This window comes from Hordeum vulgare, chromosome 2H (assembly GCF_904849725.1).
Source record: "Hordeum vulgare subsp. vulgare chromosome 2H, MorexV3_pseudomolecules_assembly, whole genome shotgun sequence".
NCBI classification, from domain to species: Eukaryota; Viridiplantae; Streptophyta; class Magnoliopsida; order Poales; family Poaceae; genus Hordeum; species Hordeum vulgare.
Genome location: NC_058519.1, coordinates 287,679,081 through 287,697,778, shown reverse-complemented (window position 1 = coordinate 287,697,778; position 18,698 = coordinate 287,679,081).

Sequence of the window (18,698 nt, the reverse complement as noted above, 5' to 3'; positions counted from 1 at the left end):
ATTTATTACTGTATGACTATGTACTTTATCAGATGGTAAGTGTATGCCTTACTTGTCGCACTTTCAGTTATTTTTGTTGTATGATTATCTTGCTTGAGAAATGCGTAGATGCGCCTCTTTCCCCTTTTGAGGCCTCGCCCCCAAATAAGGAAAGGGCCGCATGTTAGTCGTTACACTTTAGAACCTAAAAGCCCCCAAGAGTGACGGTTCATGTCACGTATTACTAGTCTGTCAGCGCCGATGGGAATGATTCACGCATACCTAACCGTGTGCTCAGACTTTGGTAATTAATTTGGAAACTCATTGAACTTATATACACATCCGAGCTATTCTGTTACGCGTAACAATATATTATTCTATCCCTCAACTTGAACTGACCTATTCAGGCCACCGAACTGACGAATAAACAAATGCGAACTTCCTATCATGTGTCATCCAAGGCTGTAACGCCCAAGATGTGTTCCTATCCTTATTTCGGCTCGAGGGACTTGATAGAGACATAAGCGCATCTCGTCGTTTTGCAAGAATGGTTATCGTTACAAGTACATGTAAAGAGGAGATGAGTATATTGGATTTGCTTACATTCGCAACAAGCTAAATCATGATCACAACAATACAACAATATATTCAATCATCATACATAAGAGCACGGTCCCACTATGGACGAAATCAAACGATAAAAGCGACATCCATCCTAGCTTATCCGAGGCTGCCAACTTGGAACCCATCCTATGATCGATGAAGAAGAAGAAGAACTCCAAATCAAACAAGCATTACTCTGACGTCAAATAATCGCATTACATGTACCTGCAACTATTGTTTTAGTAATTTGTGAGCCACACAGACTCAACAATCTCATTTCCAAAGGTATCAAGACTAAAAAATCTTAATAGGTGAGATATGGTTAAGTGGTAAGGCTGCAACAAGCACTGAGCATTTATTTGAGTGGCTAACTTACGAGTACTAGAATAAGAAGAGGGATCTATGCATAATTAAACATGAACTACTAATGATCAAGAAGTGATCCTGAACACCTACTTATGAGTCAATCATAACCCTACCTTGTTCCATTCTTAGTTCAAACCCCACAAGAAGAGATGGTCAATGTTACACACATGGTTGGTGTATTTTATTTGAGTTTACTTCAAGTTTGCTATGACCGGGTGTTAAAAAAATTCCAAGTTCCACATAACGGCGGGCACGACTTTCCTAAAGTTTTAACCCTGCAGGGGTGCTCCAACTCATCCATCACAAACTAACCACAAGCTATGTGGTAAACCTCAACCATGGAAAACCCATAATCTCCTCGGAATCCCGATGGAAAACCTCAACCTCGAGATAGCCCAAAGTATCCTCGGAATCTTGGTGCATAAGACATTCAAAAAAGTAAAACAAATCCAACAAGGCCGTCCGACGTGTCTACGAACCCGATAGGAGACACATATATCTTCTCAGGACACGACCGAATGAGCGCATCATACAGTGGCCTAATAGAAATCTCTCGAGTTGCCCGGGTTGGCCCCGCACATGACTCTAGTTTGGATCAACACTCATGAGGAGCATTGGCCCAGGGGTTGATTAACTATCCACGGTGTGATCAATGCCCTATGCAAATTTTGTTGGTTGTTATTAAGAAAATATTACCAATGTTGGGCCTTGCCGGAAGAGTTTTATCCTAAAACAAAAATCAAGGGGGTCCCCATAACAACCCCAAGCATGTTCGGAGCGCTCAATATGGAGCATAACACCAATACACAAGTACTATGAGTAGGCAAAGGTGGAACAAAACACCGAGAAAAAGTCCAAGCCTTACACCTTTTATGAAGTATATATGTGCATTAAATTAAATAGCAATAATATTTTGATATCCCAAGATATCCATGTTGTCACATGGGAACAACCTACACTTGCAACTAGCAAGACTATAAGAAGGCTCGAGAAAGGGGTAACATAGCCAAACAATGGTTTGCTGGGATGTGGAGGGGTTAGAGGATTTTCATGGCAATGTTGGGAGGCTTGGCATTCTAGTGTTAGGTAACAATACATAACGATAGAAACGAGACAACTAGAATGACAATGATAGTAGTGGTTTTTGGAAATATGCCCTAGAGGCAATAATAAATTAGTTATTATTATATTTCTTTGTTCAAGATAATCGTTTATTATCCATGCTATAATTGTATTGATTGGAAACACAGTGCATGTGTGGATACATAGACAAAACACTGTCCCTAGTAAGCCTCTAGTTGACTAGCTCGTTGATCAAAGATGGTCAAGGTTTCCTGACCATAGGCAAGTGTTGTCACTTGATAACGGGATCACATCATTAGGAGAATCAAGTGATGGACTAGACCCAAACTAATAGACGTAGCATGTTGATCGTGTCATTTTGTTGCTACTGTTTTCTGCGTGTCAAGTATTTGTTCCTATGACCATGAGATCATATAACTCACTGACACCGGAGGAATGCGTTTTGTGTATCAAACGTCGCAACGTAACTGGGTGACTATAAAGATGCTCTACAGGTATCTCCAAAGGTGTTCGTTGAGTTAGTATGGATCGAGACTGGGATTTGTCACTCCGTGTGACGGAGAGGTATCTCGGGGCCCACCCGGTAATACAACATCACACACAAGCCTTGCAAGCATTGTGACTAAGTGTAAGTTGCGGGATCTTGTATTACGGAACGAGTAAAGAGACTTGCCGGTAAACGAGATTGAAATAGGTATGCGGATACTGACGATCGAATCTCGGGCAAGTAACATACCGAAGGACAAAGGGAATGACAAACGGGATTATATGAATCCTTGGCACTGAGGTTCAAACGATAAGATCTTCGTAGAATATGTAGGATCCAATATGGGCATCTAGGTCCCGCTATTGGATATTGACCGAGGAGTCACTCGGGTCATGTCTACATAGTTCTCGAGCCCGCAGGGTCTGCACACTTAAGGTTCGACGTTGTTTTATGCGTATTTGAGTTATATGGTTGGTTACCGAATGTTGTTCGGAGTCTCGGATGAGATCACGGACGTCACGAGGGTTTTCGAAATGGTCCGGAAACGAAGATTGATATATAGGATGACCTCATTTGGTTACCGGGAGGTTTTCGTGCATTACCGGAAAAGTTTCGGGCTCATCGGTAGTGTACTGGGAGTGTCGGGAGGGGTGCCGGGGACCATCAGGAGGGCTGTCACGCCCCAAGGGGTCTCATGGGCTATGGGAAGAGATAAACCAGCCCCTAGTGGGCTGGAATAAGTTCCCACTAAGGCCCATAAGGTTTGAGAAGAAAAAAACACAAGGTGGAAAGAGTTTCCAAGTGGGAAGGTGGAATCCTACTCCAAGTAGGATTGGAGTAGGACTCCTCCACCTCCAATTTCGGCCAAACCTTTAGATTTTGAGGCTGCCTCCTCCCCTCCCTCCCTCCTATATATAGTGGGGTTTTAGGGCTGATTTGAGACAACTTTTGCCACGGCAGCCCGACCACATACCTCCACGGTTTTACCTCTAGATCGCGTTTCTGCGGAGCTCGGGCGGAGCCCTGCTGAGATTAGATCACCACCAACCTCCGGAGCACCGTCACGCTGCCGGAGAACTCATCTACCTCTCCGTCTCTCTTGCTGGATCAAGAAGGCCGAGATCATCGTCGAGTTGTACGTGTGCTGAACGCGGAGGTGCCGTCCGTTCGGCACTAGATCGGAGCGGATCGTGGGACGGATCGCGGGACGGTTCGTAGGACGGCTCGCGGGGCGGATCGAGGGACGTGAGGATGTTCCACTACATCAACCGCATTTTTTAACGCTTCTGCTGTGCGATCTACAAGGGTACGTAGATCGGAAATCCCCTCTTGTAGATGGACATCACCGTGATAGATCTTCGTGCGCGTAGGACAATTTTTGTTTCCCATGCGACGTTCCCCAACAGTGGCATCATGAGATAGGTTCATGCGTAGATGTCTTCTCAAGTAGAACACAAAAGTTTTTGTGGGCGGCGATGTGCGTTTTGCTGCCCTCCTTAGTCTTTTCTTGATTCCGCGGTATTGTTCGATCGAAGCGGCTCGGACCGACATTACTCGTACGCTTACGAGAGACTGGTTTCATCGCTATGAGTAACTCTGTTGCTCAAAGATGACCGGCGAGTGTCGGTTTCTCCAACTTTAGTGGAATCGGATTTGACCGAGGAGGTCCTTGTATGAGGTTAAATAGCAATTCATATATCTCCGTTGTGGTGTTTGCGTAAGTAAGATGCGATCCTACTAGATACCCATGGTCACCACGTAAAACATGCAACAACAATTAGAGGACGTCTAACTTGTTTTTGCAGGGTATGCTTGTGATGTGATATGGCCAACGATGTGATGTGATATATTGGATGTATGAGATGATCATGTTGTAATAGTTAATATCGACTTGCACGTCGATGGTACGGCAACCGGCAGGAGCCATAGGGTTGTCTTTAAACTAACGTATGTGCTTGCAGATGCGTTTACTATATTGCTAGGATGTAGCTTTAGTAGTAATAGCATGAGTAGCACGACAACCTCGATGGCGACACGTTGATGGAGATCATGATGATGGAGATCATGGTGTGACGCCGGTGACAAGAAGATCGTGCCGATGCTTTGGTGATGGAGATCAAGAAGCACATGATGATGGCCATATCATGTCACTTATGAATTGCATGTGATGTTAATCCTTTATGCACCTTATCTTGCTTAGAACAACGGTAGCATTATGAGGTGATCTCTCACTAAAACTTCAAGACGAAATTGTGTTCTCCCCGACTGTGCACCGTTGCGACAGTTCTTCGTTTCGAGACACCACGTGATGATCGGGTGTGATAGACTCAACGTTCACATACAACGGGGGCAAAACAGTTGCACACGCGGAACACTCGGGTTAAACTTGACGAGCCTAGCATGTGTAGACATGGCCTCGGAACACATGAGACCGAAAGGTCGAGCATGAATCGTATAGTTGATATGATTAGCATAGAGATGCTTACCACTGAAACTATTCTCGACTCACGTGATGATCGGACTTGAGATAGTGGATTTGGATCATGTACCACTCAAATGACTAGAGAGATGTACTTTTTGAGTGGGAGTTCTTAAGTAATATGATTAATTGAACTAATTGTCATGAACATAGTCTAATGGTCTTTGCGAATTACGATGTAGCTTGCGCTATAGCTCTACTGTTTTTTATATGTTCCTAGAGAAAATTTAGTTGAACGTTGATAGTAGCAAACTTTGCAGACTGAGTTTGTAAAACCGAGGATTGTCCTCATTGCTGCGCAGAAGTCTTATGTCCTTAATGCACCACTCGGTGTGCTGCACCTCGAGCGTTGCCTATAGATGTTGTGAACATCCGACATACACGTTTCTGATGACTACACGATAGTTCAGTACAAAATACTTAATGGCTTAGAAGCAAGGCGCCGAAGACGTTTTGAAACGTCACGGAACATGGGAGATGTTCTAAAGAGCTGAAATTGTGATTTCATGCTTGTGCCCTTGTTAAGAGGTATGAGTCCTTCGACAAGATTCTTTGTCCACGAAGTAAAGGAGAAAAGCTCAATCATTGAGCGTGTGCTCCGATTATCTGAGTACGACAATCGCTTGAATCAAGTGGGAGTTGATCTTCCAGATAAGATAGTGATGGTTCTCCAAAGTCACTGCCACCAAGCTATGAGAGCTTCGTGATGAACTATAACATGTCAAGGATAGATACAATGATCCTTGAGCGATTCGCGATGTTTGACACTGCCAGAGTAGAAATCAAGAAGGAGCATCAATAGTTGATGGTTAGTAAAACCACTAAGTTTCGAGAAAGGCAAGGGCTAGAAGGGGTACTTCGTGAAACGGTAAAGCAGTTGATGCACTAATGAAGAGACCCCAGATTAAACCCAAGCCCGGGACTAAGTGCTTCTGCTATGAGGGGAACGGTCACTGAGGCGGAGCAACTCTAGATACTTGGTAGATAAGAAGGCTGGCAAAAGTCGAAAGAAGTATATTTGATATACATGATGTTGATGTGTACTTTACTAGTACTCCTAGTAGCACGAGGGTATTGGATACCGGTTCGGTTGCTAAGTGATTAGTAACACGAAATGAAAACTATGGCATAAACGGAGACTAGCTAAAGGCGAGGCGACGATACGTGTTGGAAGTGTTTCCAAGGTTGATATGATCAAACGTCGCACGCTCCCTCTACCATCGGGATTGGTGTTAAACCTAAATAATTGTTATTTGGTGCTTGCGTTAAGCATGAACATGATTGGATCGTGTTTATTGCACTACGATTATTCATTTAAAGAGAATAATGGTTACTCTATTTGCTTGAATAATCACCTTCAATGGTTTATTGAATCTCGATCGTAGTGTTACACATGTTCATGATATTGGTGCCAAAAGATACGAGGTAATGATGATAGTACCACTTACTTGTGGCACTGCCGCTTGAGTCATGTTGGTATAAATTGCATGAAGAGGCTCCATGCTGATGGATCTTTATACTCACTTGATTTTGAATCACTAGTGACATGCAAATCACACCACATGAGCAAGGCCTTGTTTTCATTGAGATGAAACAAGATAGTAACTTGTTGGAAGTGATACATTTTGATGTATGCAGTCCAATAGGTGATGAGGCACGCAGTGGATATCATTATGTTCTTACTTCAATGACGATTTGAGCAGATACAACAGTATTTACTCAATGAATCACAAGTCTAAAATATTGAAAGGTTCAATTCTGTTTCAGGAGTGAAGTTCGTCGTAACAAGAGGATAAACTGTCTACAATATGATCATAGAAATGAATATCTGAGTTATGAGTTTTGGTACGCAGTTAAGACAATGTGGAAATTGTTTCGCAGTTCATGCCACCTGGAACATCATAGTGTGATGATGTGTCTGAACGTCATAGCCACACACTATTTGGTATGGTGCATGCTATGATGTCTCTTATCGAATTACCACTATCGTTTATGGGTTATGCATTAGAGACAACCGCATTCACTTTAAATAGGGCACCGCGTATTTCCGTTGAGATGACACAGTATAGACTGAGGTTTAGAGAAATCTAAACTGTCGTTTCTTGAAAGTTTGGGGCTTCAACACTTATGTGAAAAAGTTTCAGTCTGATAAGCTCGAACCCAAAGCGGATAAATGCATCTTCATAGGATATCCAAAACAGTTGGGTACATCTCCTATCTTAGATCCGAAAGCAAAGTGTTTGTTTCTAGAAACGGACCCTTTCTCAAGGAAAGGTTTCTCTCGAAAAAAATTGAGTGGGAGGGTGGTAGAACTTGATGAGGTTATTGAACCATCACTTCAACCAGTGTGTAGCAGGGCGCAGGAAGTTGTTCCTGTGGCGCCTACACCAATTGAAGTGAAAGCTAATGATGGTGATCATCGAGCATCGGATCAAGTTACTACAAGCCTCATAGGTTGACAAGGTCGCGTACTACTTCAGAGTGGTATGGTAACCGTGTCTTGGAGGTCATGTTGTTGAGCAACAGTGAACCTACGAGTTATGGAGAAAGCAATGGTGGGCCCGGATTCCGACAAATGGCTGGAAGCCATGAAATCCGAGAGAGGATCCATCTATGAAAACAAAGTGTAGACTTTGGAAGAACTACTTGATGGTCATAGGACTGTTGAGTAAAGATGGATCTTTAAAAGGAAGACAGACGATGATGGTGATAAGTCACTATTAAGAAAAGCTCGACTTGTCACAAAGATGTTTCCGACAAGATCAAACAGTTGACTATGATGAGACTTTATCACTCGTAGCGATGCTAAAAGTCTGTTAGAATTATGTTAGTAGTTGCTGCATTATTTATGAAATATTGCACATAGGATGTCAAAACATTGTTTCCTCGACGGTTTCCTTGAGCAAACATTGTATGTGATACAACCAGGAGGTTTTGTCGATGCTAAAGATACTAGCAAGTATGCAAGCTCCAGCGATCCTTCAATGGACTGGTGCAAGCATCTCGGAGTTGGAATATACACTTTGATGAGATGATCAAAGATTTTGGGTTTGTACAAGGTTTATGAGAAACTTGTATTTCCAAATAAGTGAGTGGGAGCACTATAGAATTTCTGATAAGTATATGTGGTTGACATATTGTGGATCAGAAGTAATGTAGAATTTCTGTAAAGCATACAAGGTTGTTTGAAAGGAGTTTTCAAAGGAATACCTGGATTGCGCTACTTGAACGTTGAGCATCAAAGATCTATGGAGATAGATCGAAAGCGCTTAATAGAAGTTTCAACAAGATGCATGCCTTGACAAGTTTTTGAAGGAGTTCAAAATAGATCAACAAAGGAGTTCTTGGTTGCGTTGTGAGGTGTGAATTTGAGTAAGACTCAAAACCCGACCCCGGCAGAATAAAGAGAATAGACGAAGGTCGTCTTCTATGCCTTGGCCGTAGAATTTGAAGTATGCCATGCTGGGTACCGCACCTGATGTGTGCCTTGACTCAAAGTCCGTTGAGAGGTACAGAGAGTGATCCATGATTGAATCACTAGCAGCGGTCTAAATTTATCCTTAGTAACTGATGGACTAAGGAATTTTTCTCGATTATGGAGGTGGTTAAAAAGTTCGTCGTAAAGGGTTACGTCGATGCAAGCTTTGATACTAATCCTAATAACTATGAGTAGTGAAACGGATTCGTATATTAGAGTAGATATTTGGAGTATTTCCAAATAGCACATAGTAGCACCATCTATAAGATGACATAAAGATTTGTAAAGAACACACGGATCTGAAAGTTTCAGAACAGTTGACTAAAACCTCTCTCACGAGCAAGACGTGATCAGACCCCATAACTGTATGGGTGTTGGATTCATTGGAATCACATGGTGATGTGAACTAAGATTATTGGCTCTAGTGCAAGTGGGAGACTGTTGGAAATATGCCCTAGAGGCAATAATAAATTAGTTATTATTATATTTCTTTGTTCATGATAATCGTTTATTATCCATGCTATAATTGTATTGATTGGAAACACAGTGCATGTGTGGATACATAGACAAAACACTGTCCCTAGTAAGCCTCTAGTTGACTAGCTCGTTGATCAAAGATGGTCAAGGTTTCCTGACCATAGGCAAGTGTTGTCACTTGATAATGGGATCACATCATTAGGAGAATCAAGTGATGGACTAGACCCAAACTAATAGACATAGCATGTTGATCGTGTCATTTTGTTGCTACTGTTTTCTGCGTGTCAAGTATTTGTTCCTATGACCATGAGATCATATAACTCACTGACACCGGAGAAATGCTTTGTGTATATCAAACGTCGCAACGTAATTGGGTGACTATAAAGATGCTCTACAGGTATCTCCGAAGGTGTTCGTTGAGTTAGTATGGATCGAGACTCGGATTTGTCACTCCGTGTGATGGAGAGGTATCTCGGGGCCCACTCGGTAATACAACATCACACACAAGCCTTGCAAGCATTGTGACTTAGTGTAAGTTGCGGGATCTTGTATTACGGAACGAGTAAAGAGACTTGCCGGTAAATGTGATTGAAATAGGTATGCGGATACTGACGATCGAATCTCGGGCAAGTAACATACCGAAGGACAAAGGGAATGACATACGGGATTATATGAATCCTTGGCACTGAGGTTCAAACGATAAGATCTTCGTAGAATATGTAGGATCCAATATAGGCATCCAGGTCCCGCTATTGGATATTGACCGAGGATTCACTCGGGTCATGTCTACATAGTTCTCGAGCCCGCAGGGTCTGCACACTTAAGGTTCGACGTTGTTTTATGCGTATTTGAGTTATATGGTTGGTTACGGAATGTTGTTCGGAGTCCCGGATGAGATCACGGACGTCACGAGGGTTTCCGGAATGGTCCGGAAACGAAGATTGATATATAGGATGACCTCATTTGGTTACCGGAAGGTTTTCGTGCATTACCGGAAAAGTTTCGGGCTCATCGGTAGTGTACTGGGAGTGCCGGGAGGGGTGCCGGGGACCATCAGGAGGGGTGTCACGCCCCAAGGGGTCTCATGGGCTATGGGAAGAGATAAACCAGCCCCTAGTGGGCTGGAATATGTTCCCACTAAGGCCCATAAGGTTTGAGAAGAAAAAAAAACACAAGGTGGAAAGAGTTTCCAAGTGGGAAGGTGGAATCCTACTCCAAGTAGGATTGGAGTAGGACTCCTCCACCTCCAATTTCGGCCAAACCTTTAGGTTTTGAGGCTGCCTCCTCCCCTCCCTCCCTCCTATATATAGTGGGGTTTAGGGCTGATTTGAGAGAACTTTTGCCACGGCAGCCCGACCACATACCTCCACGGTTTTACCTCTAGATCGCGTTTCTGCGGAGCTCGGGCGGAGCCCTGCTAAGATTAGATCACCACCAACCTCCGGAGCGCCATCACGCTGCCAGAGAACTCATCTACCTCTCCGTCTCTCTTGCTGGATCAAGAAGGCCGAGATCATCGTCGAATTGTACGTGTGCTGAACGCGGAGGTGCCGTCCGTTCGGCACTAGATCGGAGCGGATCGTGGGACGGATCGCGGGATGGTTCATGGGACGGTTCGTGGGGCGGATCGAGGGACGTGAGGACGTTCCACTACATCAACCGCGTTTCTTAACGCTTCCGCTGTGCGATCTACAAGGGTACATAGATCGGAAATCCCCTCTCGTAGATGGACATCACCATGATAGATCCTCGTGCGCGTAGGAAAATTTTTGTTTCCCATGCGACGTTCCCAACAGTGGTATCTAAGGAAATGGTCATCTTGCATGAGGTCCCGCTTGGAAGAACAACGAATCCGTGAAGTAGACGAACGGGTGTAGTCAAAGGAATCCTCACACTCTGAATCGGTTTCGGAACTCTATCGAGAAGCAACAGTATGGAAACAACAATCAACACACGATAAACACCACAACACATACATGGCATGATGCATCATCAAATATGATGCATGTCCATACGACTATGCATGGCATGGAAAAGCACAACAATCAACTTCTACACATTAAGTGAAGCTCAATGCAACGAGTTGCATATTGCAAAACTCCATATTTGAATTAATTAGTTCACATCGTTTTGGCAAACAACAATATGAAATGTTATTAACATGGCAAGAGGTGAAGCATAAATAAACTATCTATCTAGGAATTTTAAATGAGGTTCGAAACAACTTATAGCATTTCCGAAACGACCCCATATGTTAATTTCGAAATTGGACCAGATCTGAACTAACCATGTTTTATATTTATTAAACAGGGAAACAAAATGCACCATGTGATTCTACATAGTATTCTAGTAAAGTTAAATATGTGGATCATTAAATTTGGAGCTACGGTTTTTTTTTGTTGAATAAACCATTTAACATAGCATTAGGCAATTTTAATGCAACATCATTTTAAATGTTTTTAACATGCATGAGGATGACATGATCAAATCAATGCAATTTTTAAGAAATTGAGAACACCTAATATGATATGGGCATTTGTCGCCATGATGGAAAGAAATGGGGCCATGGCGGAAAAAATGGAAATGATGCCACGACAACATTCCGGTTTGGACAACTCATCGGGATGTTCATGCAAAGGAAACATAGGATGTGCGGTATGTGCAAGAGTGACGAGGAGTGTCCTGGTTATCGGGTGTCCCACGTGGCATGGCGATTGAGAAACATCCAAGTATTCAACTCGGACATGATGCAAACACGGACATCTCATACATAACATGCGTTCGTCCCCAAACAATCGTCTCGGCGGTTATAACTTTCAAGCATGAATTCAGGGCGGTTCGAGCGTAGTGGAAGTATATGTTCAAGGGTCATCACAAATGTCGTGCATGTAGTGGTAATTTTGACGGTCATCAAGGTTCAGGTCTTGCGAGAGTTGGCATCCGAGTAGTCCATCTTGGTGTATCCGGGTGGTCGATGTACACATGGTCGTCGGTAGAGGTACACGGTGTCATTCATGGCTATGGTCATTGCGTAGTCGTCCATAGATGGTCTTGGTCTTGCGGCAGGTCATGACAATGTGGATGGATAAGAGCATCATGTGCACGAGGTGGTGTCAAGGGGACACACGAGCATGCAACAAAGGCCTTGGGTGCAGTGCCTAATGTGAGCTGAAGATGCATGGCCATGCAATACATCTCCAACGTATTGATAATTTATGAAGTATTCATGCCATGTTTGTCTATGTTTACAATAATTTTATATGTTGTGTTGCACTTTAGATGATTTATTTAAAACTAACCCGTACTGCCGCCGTTTTTAGCAGAATTACCATGGTGTTGTTTCTTGTGCAGAAAATGGAAGTTCTCGGAATCGCCCGAAACTTATTTTTTTTTCTGGAGGAAATAAGTAATATTGGAGCAAAGAACCACCGGAGGAGAGCCACCAGTGGTCCACAAGACAACAGGGCATGCCCCTAGCCCGCACCCTGATGGCTTGTGGGGCCTACATGGCTCTGTTTGGCGTGATTCCAATGCTGAAAAATCCTATATATACAAGAAACACCATAAATAAAGAGAGAACTTCCGCTCCACCGCCCTAACTCTCTGTATTGATGAAAAACCCATCTGGAGCCTTTCTAGTACCCTATTGGAGAGGGGAAATGATCTCTCATAGCCATCTTCATCATCCCGGCGGAGGCTATGACGAGGAGGGAGGAGTTTACCCTCGAGGCTGAGGTTTTGTACCAGTAGCTATGTGTTTAATCTCTCTCTAGTGTTCTTGACATGGCACGATCTTGATGTATCACAAGCTTTATTAATATAGTTGGACTATATGGTGTTTGTCCCTTGCTATTGTTGTGATGAATTGAATCTTTCACTTTAAAATCTCATTATGCTGGATTGAATATTCTGGTTTGAGAACACTTGATGTATGTCTTGCATGCGGATACCCGTAGTGACATTGGGTATTCATGTGATTCACTTGATATATGTTATGGCATCAACTTGCAGATTCCATTGACCTTGGGGATCTATGTCTAGGGGTTGATTGCACATTTTCATACTATGTTCTCTGATAGAAATCTTGGGGTGCTCCTTGAAGTTCTTTGTGTTGGACTGAATATGATAGATCTGAAATTGTTTGATGCATGTCGCATAATTCGCCCATAGATACTTGAGGTGACATTGAAGTATCTAGGTGACATTAGGGTTGATTGATATGTTTCATGGGTGTTATTCTAGTACATACTCTAAGGATGTTTGTGACACTTATAGGAATATCTCAAAAGATTTATCCAAAAGAACTAATTTGAGGTGGTTCTACTAGCTACACCAATCTCATGTTATTTTTCTCCGCGAGATAGGAACTTTGGAGTGATTCTTTGTCACACGTTGAGGGATGATCATATAATTCTACTATGTTAGCATTGTTGAGAGATTGCACTAGTGAAAGCTTCAACCCTAGGCCTTATTACCAAGCATTTTTACAACATTTTGCTCACTTTTTTACACTTGCTACCTTGCTGTTTTTATATTTCCAGATTACACAGACCTATACCAACTATCCATACTACAATTTTATCACCATCTCTTCGCCAAACTAGTGCACCTATACAATTTGCAATTGTATTGGGTGTGTTACGACACAAGACGTATTTTGTATTTGATTGCAGGGTTGTTTGAGAGAGACCATCTTCATCCTACACCTCCCATGGATTTATAAAGCTTAGGAGATCCACTTGAGGGAAAATTTCTATTGTCCTACAAAACTCTGCGCTTGGAGGCCCAAAATAGTCTATAAGAATAAAGTTGTGTAGTAGACATCAAGCTCTTTTCTGGCGCCGTTGCTGGGGAGGTGAGTGGTTGAAGGTATATTTTTATATCTTGCAATTAAATCTTTTAGTTTCTTGTTTTTCACTTGTTTGGTTATAAAATAAAATTACAAAAAAATGGAATTTTGGTTGTCTCATTTGCTTCATCTTTATAATGTCTTTCGTGAAAATGATGGTTCAGAAAATTGTGCTCAATTGGTAGAGGGAGAATTTATGAAAATGCTTAATGTGCATTTTCTTCGATGATGAGCATGACATTAATATTGTAGTATGAATTCTCTGAATCTCCATGATGCTAATGATGATTGCACTAGCCATGATAAAAATATTTCCTATAAGCATGTCAATTTTTGTGGAGTGAATAAAATTTGCAAAGACATGCCATATAGGGATGATAGATTTTGTAGGAAGCATAAAAAAGATCGAACTAATTGGTGGCTTAAATTGATAGATGAATTTCCCACAAGAGTATGCTATCTTTATCCCATTACTTGTGAAATTTCCAATATGGTTAGTCATCTTAATTTCCAATGCATGTATTGTCATGATCTAACTATTTCCAAATATTGTGATAATTTGATCTCCCATGAACTCTATAATTAACTTTGTTTATCTTTGGGGTGTGAAGAATTGTCACATAAAAATGATTGTTTTGATATATTCCTTATCACCAATGATAATGAAACTAATGTACAAGAAATTTTTATGTTTTGCATAGTGAATTGCAACGAGAATGCTTATATTGCCAACTATACAAAAAATGAGAAACCAATAGAATATAAAAGAAATACTAATGAAATGGTAAAGGTCTCCCAATACCCTCCTATAGTTTCTCGTAATGAATCAGGTTGGAAGGAGGACCTTCCTACCGAACCGATCTCTTCAATAAGAAGCTCCAAAAAATTACTTAAACCCACACAAAAGGTGGTAAAAGAGAAGAAGAAGAGAGGAAAAGGTAAAGGTAAAAAGGTATCCCTCTCAAATAATGTTGCTCCTATCATTGTTGAGAGTTAATAAGAAAGTAGTATGGATGATGATACACATGATGATTATTTTGTTATGCCTACTACATGTTGTGATAAGGATGACTAGGAAGATAATGATACTCCTTATAATATTGAAAATCTTTCTCGCACCAATGTTAAATTTTGTGATGATAATAATTGTTACACTCTTGGTGATATTCATGATATTGAAGATTATGCTAATGATAAGCAAACCCACAATCTTGGGGATGCTATTCTTGATGAGAATGACATATTTCAGAATATATTTGCTGTAATTGACTTGTGTCCCAAGCTTGGGGATTCTATGCATAATGAAGATGATTTTTTTAGTGCCCCTACTTCAAAGGATCAAATGTTTTATGCTGATTGCATGCCTCCTATTTATGATGATAGCAATTTTTATGAAGGTGGGTTTGGAAGAGTGTCAACTCTAGGTACTAATGATCCCACTATTTTTTGAGGGTGTTGAATCTTATTATGATGATAAAAGTGGACTTGGAGAGGTCATAGCTTTATGTAATAATGATTCTGCTATCTCGGAAGAGGTTTCAATTGATTATGATGAGAACAAAATTGCTACTTATGATGACTTGTGATGATACTTATATTATAAAAAGTAGTTATGATTATTACTATAAAACTTGTCATAATTATTATTACCCTTTTTCTGAACATTACTATTTTAATGTGGAAACAATTTTTGGTATTCAAGTTCCGTATGATACTTTCACTATCATGTATTAGAAATTTTCTTATAGGGAGAGTAATAAATTTTCTATGCTTGTGCATCATGAAAAAAATGCTTTATGAAATAGTTGTATTGTTGAATTCCTTCATGATTCTACTAAAAATTATTATGAAGGAAGAACATATGCTTGTAGGAATTGCAATAATATCAAGTTTCCTCCCTATGTGTTCAAAGTTTTGAAGTTATGCTTGCTTTGCCTTCCTATGCAAGTTGATTATTGGTACAATAAATTGTTTGCTACCAAAACCCCTATGCATAGGAAGTGGTTTAGAATTAAATGTGCTTGTCATATGCTTCACAATGCTCCCATTGTGTTTAAGTTCCTAACTTTTATGTGAGCATCATTGTAATCATTATGCCTAGCTAAAAGGCATTAAAGAAAAGCGATTGTTGGGAGTTAACGCAATATTAATCCTTTATGTTTTTGTGAATTAAAATGATTAAGCTACTATATTAATCATATTTTGTGTATTTTATTTCAATAAAGTGCCAACCAAAGCCTTTGGGATAGTGTGGATACTTGTTAGTTTAATTCTGTGCAAAAATAGGAACTTTTACATCGCGTGAAGAATTTATTTGATTTTACTAGAGCATCCAAAAATTCTTAATTGTTTTACACAGTTTTGGTATGAAATTTTTCTGCATTTACTTGTTTTTCAGAATTTTTAGAGTCAGGGAAGTATGGCGGTCATTCAGATCTTCAGAGGTTGTTCTATTTTTGACAGATTTTGTTTTTGCATGCATAGTATGCTTGTTTTAGTGTTTCATAGCTTATATCGAGTAATATAAATTATGTGAATGATAGAATACAGTAGGTATTATGTGATAAAAAATATGAATCATGTGTTGACAGTACCTAAGTGAATGATCTATCTTTATTACACTAACAAATCTCACGAAGTTCCATTAAGTTTTCTGTGATTGAAGTTTTCAAGTTTTGGGTGAGATACCTATATGAGGTGAATAAGGAGGAGCAAGAACCTAATCTTGGTAATTCCCAAGGCATCCCAATGTAATAATCCAAGGAAGACCCGCACGTCTAAGCTTGGGGATGCCCCGTAAGGCATCCCATCTTATGTCTCCAACATTATCGATATATCTTACTTGGAGATATATTTTATTCATCACATGATATGTGTTTGCTTGGAGCGTCATTTTATTTTGTTATTATATGTTAGATGTTATTTATAATCTTGCTTTTGAATATTTGTTTCCAAGAATAGTTTTTAGAATGGTTGAATCGCATGTGTGATGTGTGTTGTACAAAAATAGAAACTTTTGATGTAGTATTTCAATTATAAAATTTTACTGGAATGCATAAAGTTTCTGAAAGTTTGAGAAAATAATGTAATGCAAATTATTTACCATTTCCTAAATTTTCAGATTTTTTGGAGTTACATAAGTATACTCTTTAAATAGATTGCTACAAACTGTCTTGATTAGACAGATTGATGTCATACTTTTGTTATCTACTTATACTATAGTTTCCATAGCCTATATTGGTAGATCTAAATTTTGGAAATGATAGTATACAGTACTTAATTGTTGAAATTTATTATGAATCTTGTCTTGGAAGTACATAAAGAGTTGATTTATGCTTATGTGCACTAACCTATCTCATGAGTTCTTTTCAAGTTTTTCGTGGATCAAGTTTTTGAGACTTAGGTGAAACCGGAATATGAGAGGATTGGGCAGAATACAAAAGCTCAAGCTTGGGGATTCCCAAGGCACCCCAAGTAATTATTTCAAGAAGTCTCAAGTATCTAAGCTTGGGGATGCTCCACATCCCACCTCTTTCATCAAACAAATATCGATTCGCCTAAGTTGAGCCCAAATTTTCTATTTATCCACATGATATGTGCTATTCTTGGAGTGCATTTTTTGTTTTAGTTCACTGTTTGAAACAAAATATCATATCTTAAAATCTTTATTGAGAGATAGAGTCCTCACATAGCTACTTGACTGTCCAACTACTCATTGATCTTCACTTATGTCTCTTGAGAGTAGTTTGATGATTACTCTTGTGCTTCACTTATATCCTAATAGTAAATTGTGAATGAATTGAATATCATAAATATGAAATTATAAATGTGCTTTATGCTTAGTATTAGCTTCACATCTGGTTTATAAAGTAAAATCTATTGAAGTTTGACAATCATCAAATTGGTCATATAAGCAATTAATGAATGATTTGTATAAGAAAGAGAACTTTCATATACAAATATATTATCTTGGACATCTTTTATGATTGTGAACACCCATCAATTATTTCCAACCTTGATAAAATAGTTGAAGTTGGACAAGCAAGATAACGTAATGGTTATGTTTGAGTATTTTTGCATAGAAGTTATATTGTTATGGAGCCTCCAACATGTGATGCTTGTTTAGAACCTTTTGCTAGCCAAACTCCGTACTAAGTACAAATAGTACTTGTACATAAAAATCCATGAACAAAGTTTCTTACATGAGAGTCCATGATACCTACCTATATATCGTATTTCACTGCCATTCCAAGTAAATTTGCATTCAAATATATCGTATACCACCTCTAAACATTCAAATAAACATTCGTTTTGTGTGCTCGTACCGCCCATGGAGCGACGAGGCGATCATTATCTTCCATGCTAAGCGAGTTATCCTCAAGATGAGTGTTTATTCACTTGTCATTTCACGAGAGAGGCTGGTAAAAATGATTCCTAATCCTGCATAATACCAAAATAAATAAACAAGAACTCCCCTAGAAAGTTGATTGATTGGAGGGCACCCATGGATACGACTAGCCATGGAATGTGAATGAATGGTTGAGGGGGAGTAAAATTTCAATTCTGTTTGGGAACCGCCAATATTGTGATTAGCGTGGAAGATATTGAAAACTCTATTATGACGTTGATAGGAAAGGCACACCACCCAAAATTACATATTCATCTCTGTTTTAAAACAATGAGCTCTTGCACCTCTGCAAATCCCTGCTTCCCTCTGCGAAGGGACAATCAATTTATTTTCATGTTACTTACTTTTCATGTTGAGTCAACTTCTTAATCCAACCTCAATCTATTAGTTGGCAAGAAGCATGTGTGTGGAAAGATCTAAACATATATATCCACTCAAATATATTTGATCATGATTCATTATTGTTCACAATTATCTCTATGATAAATA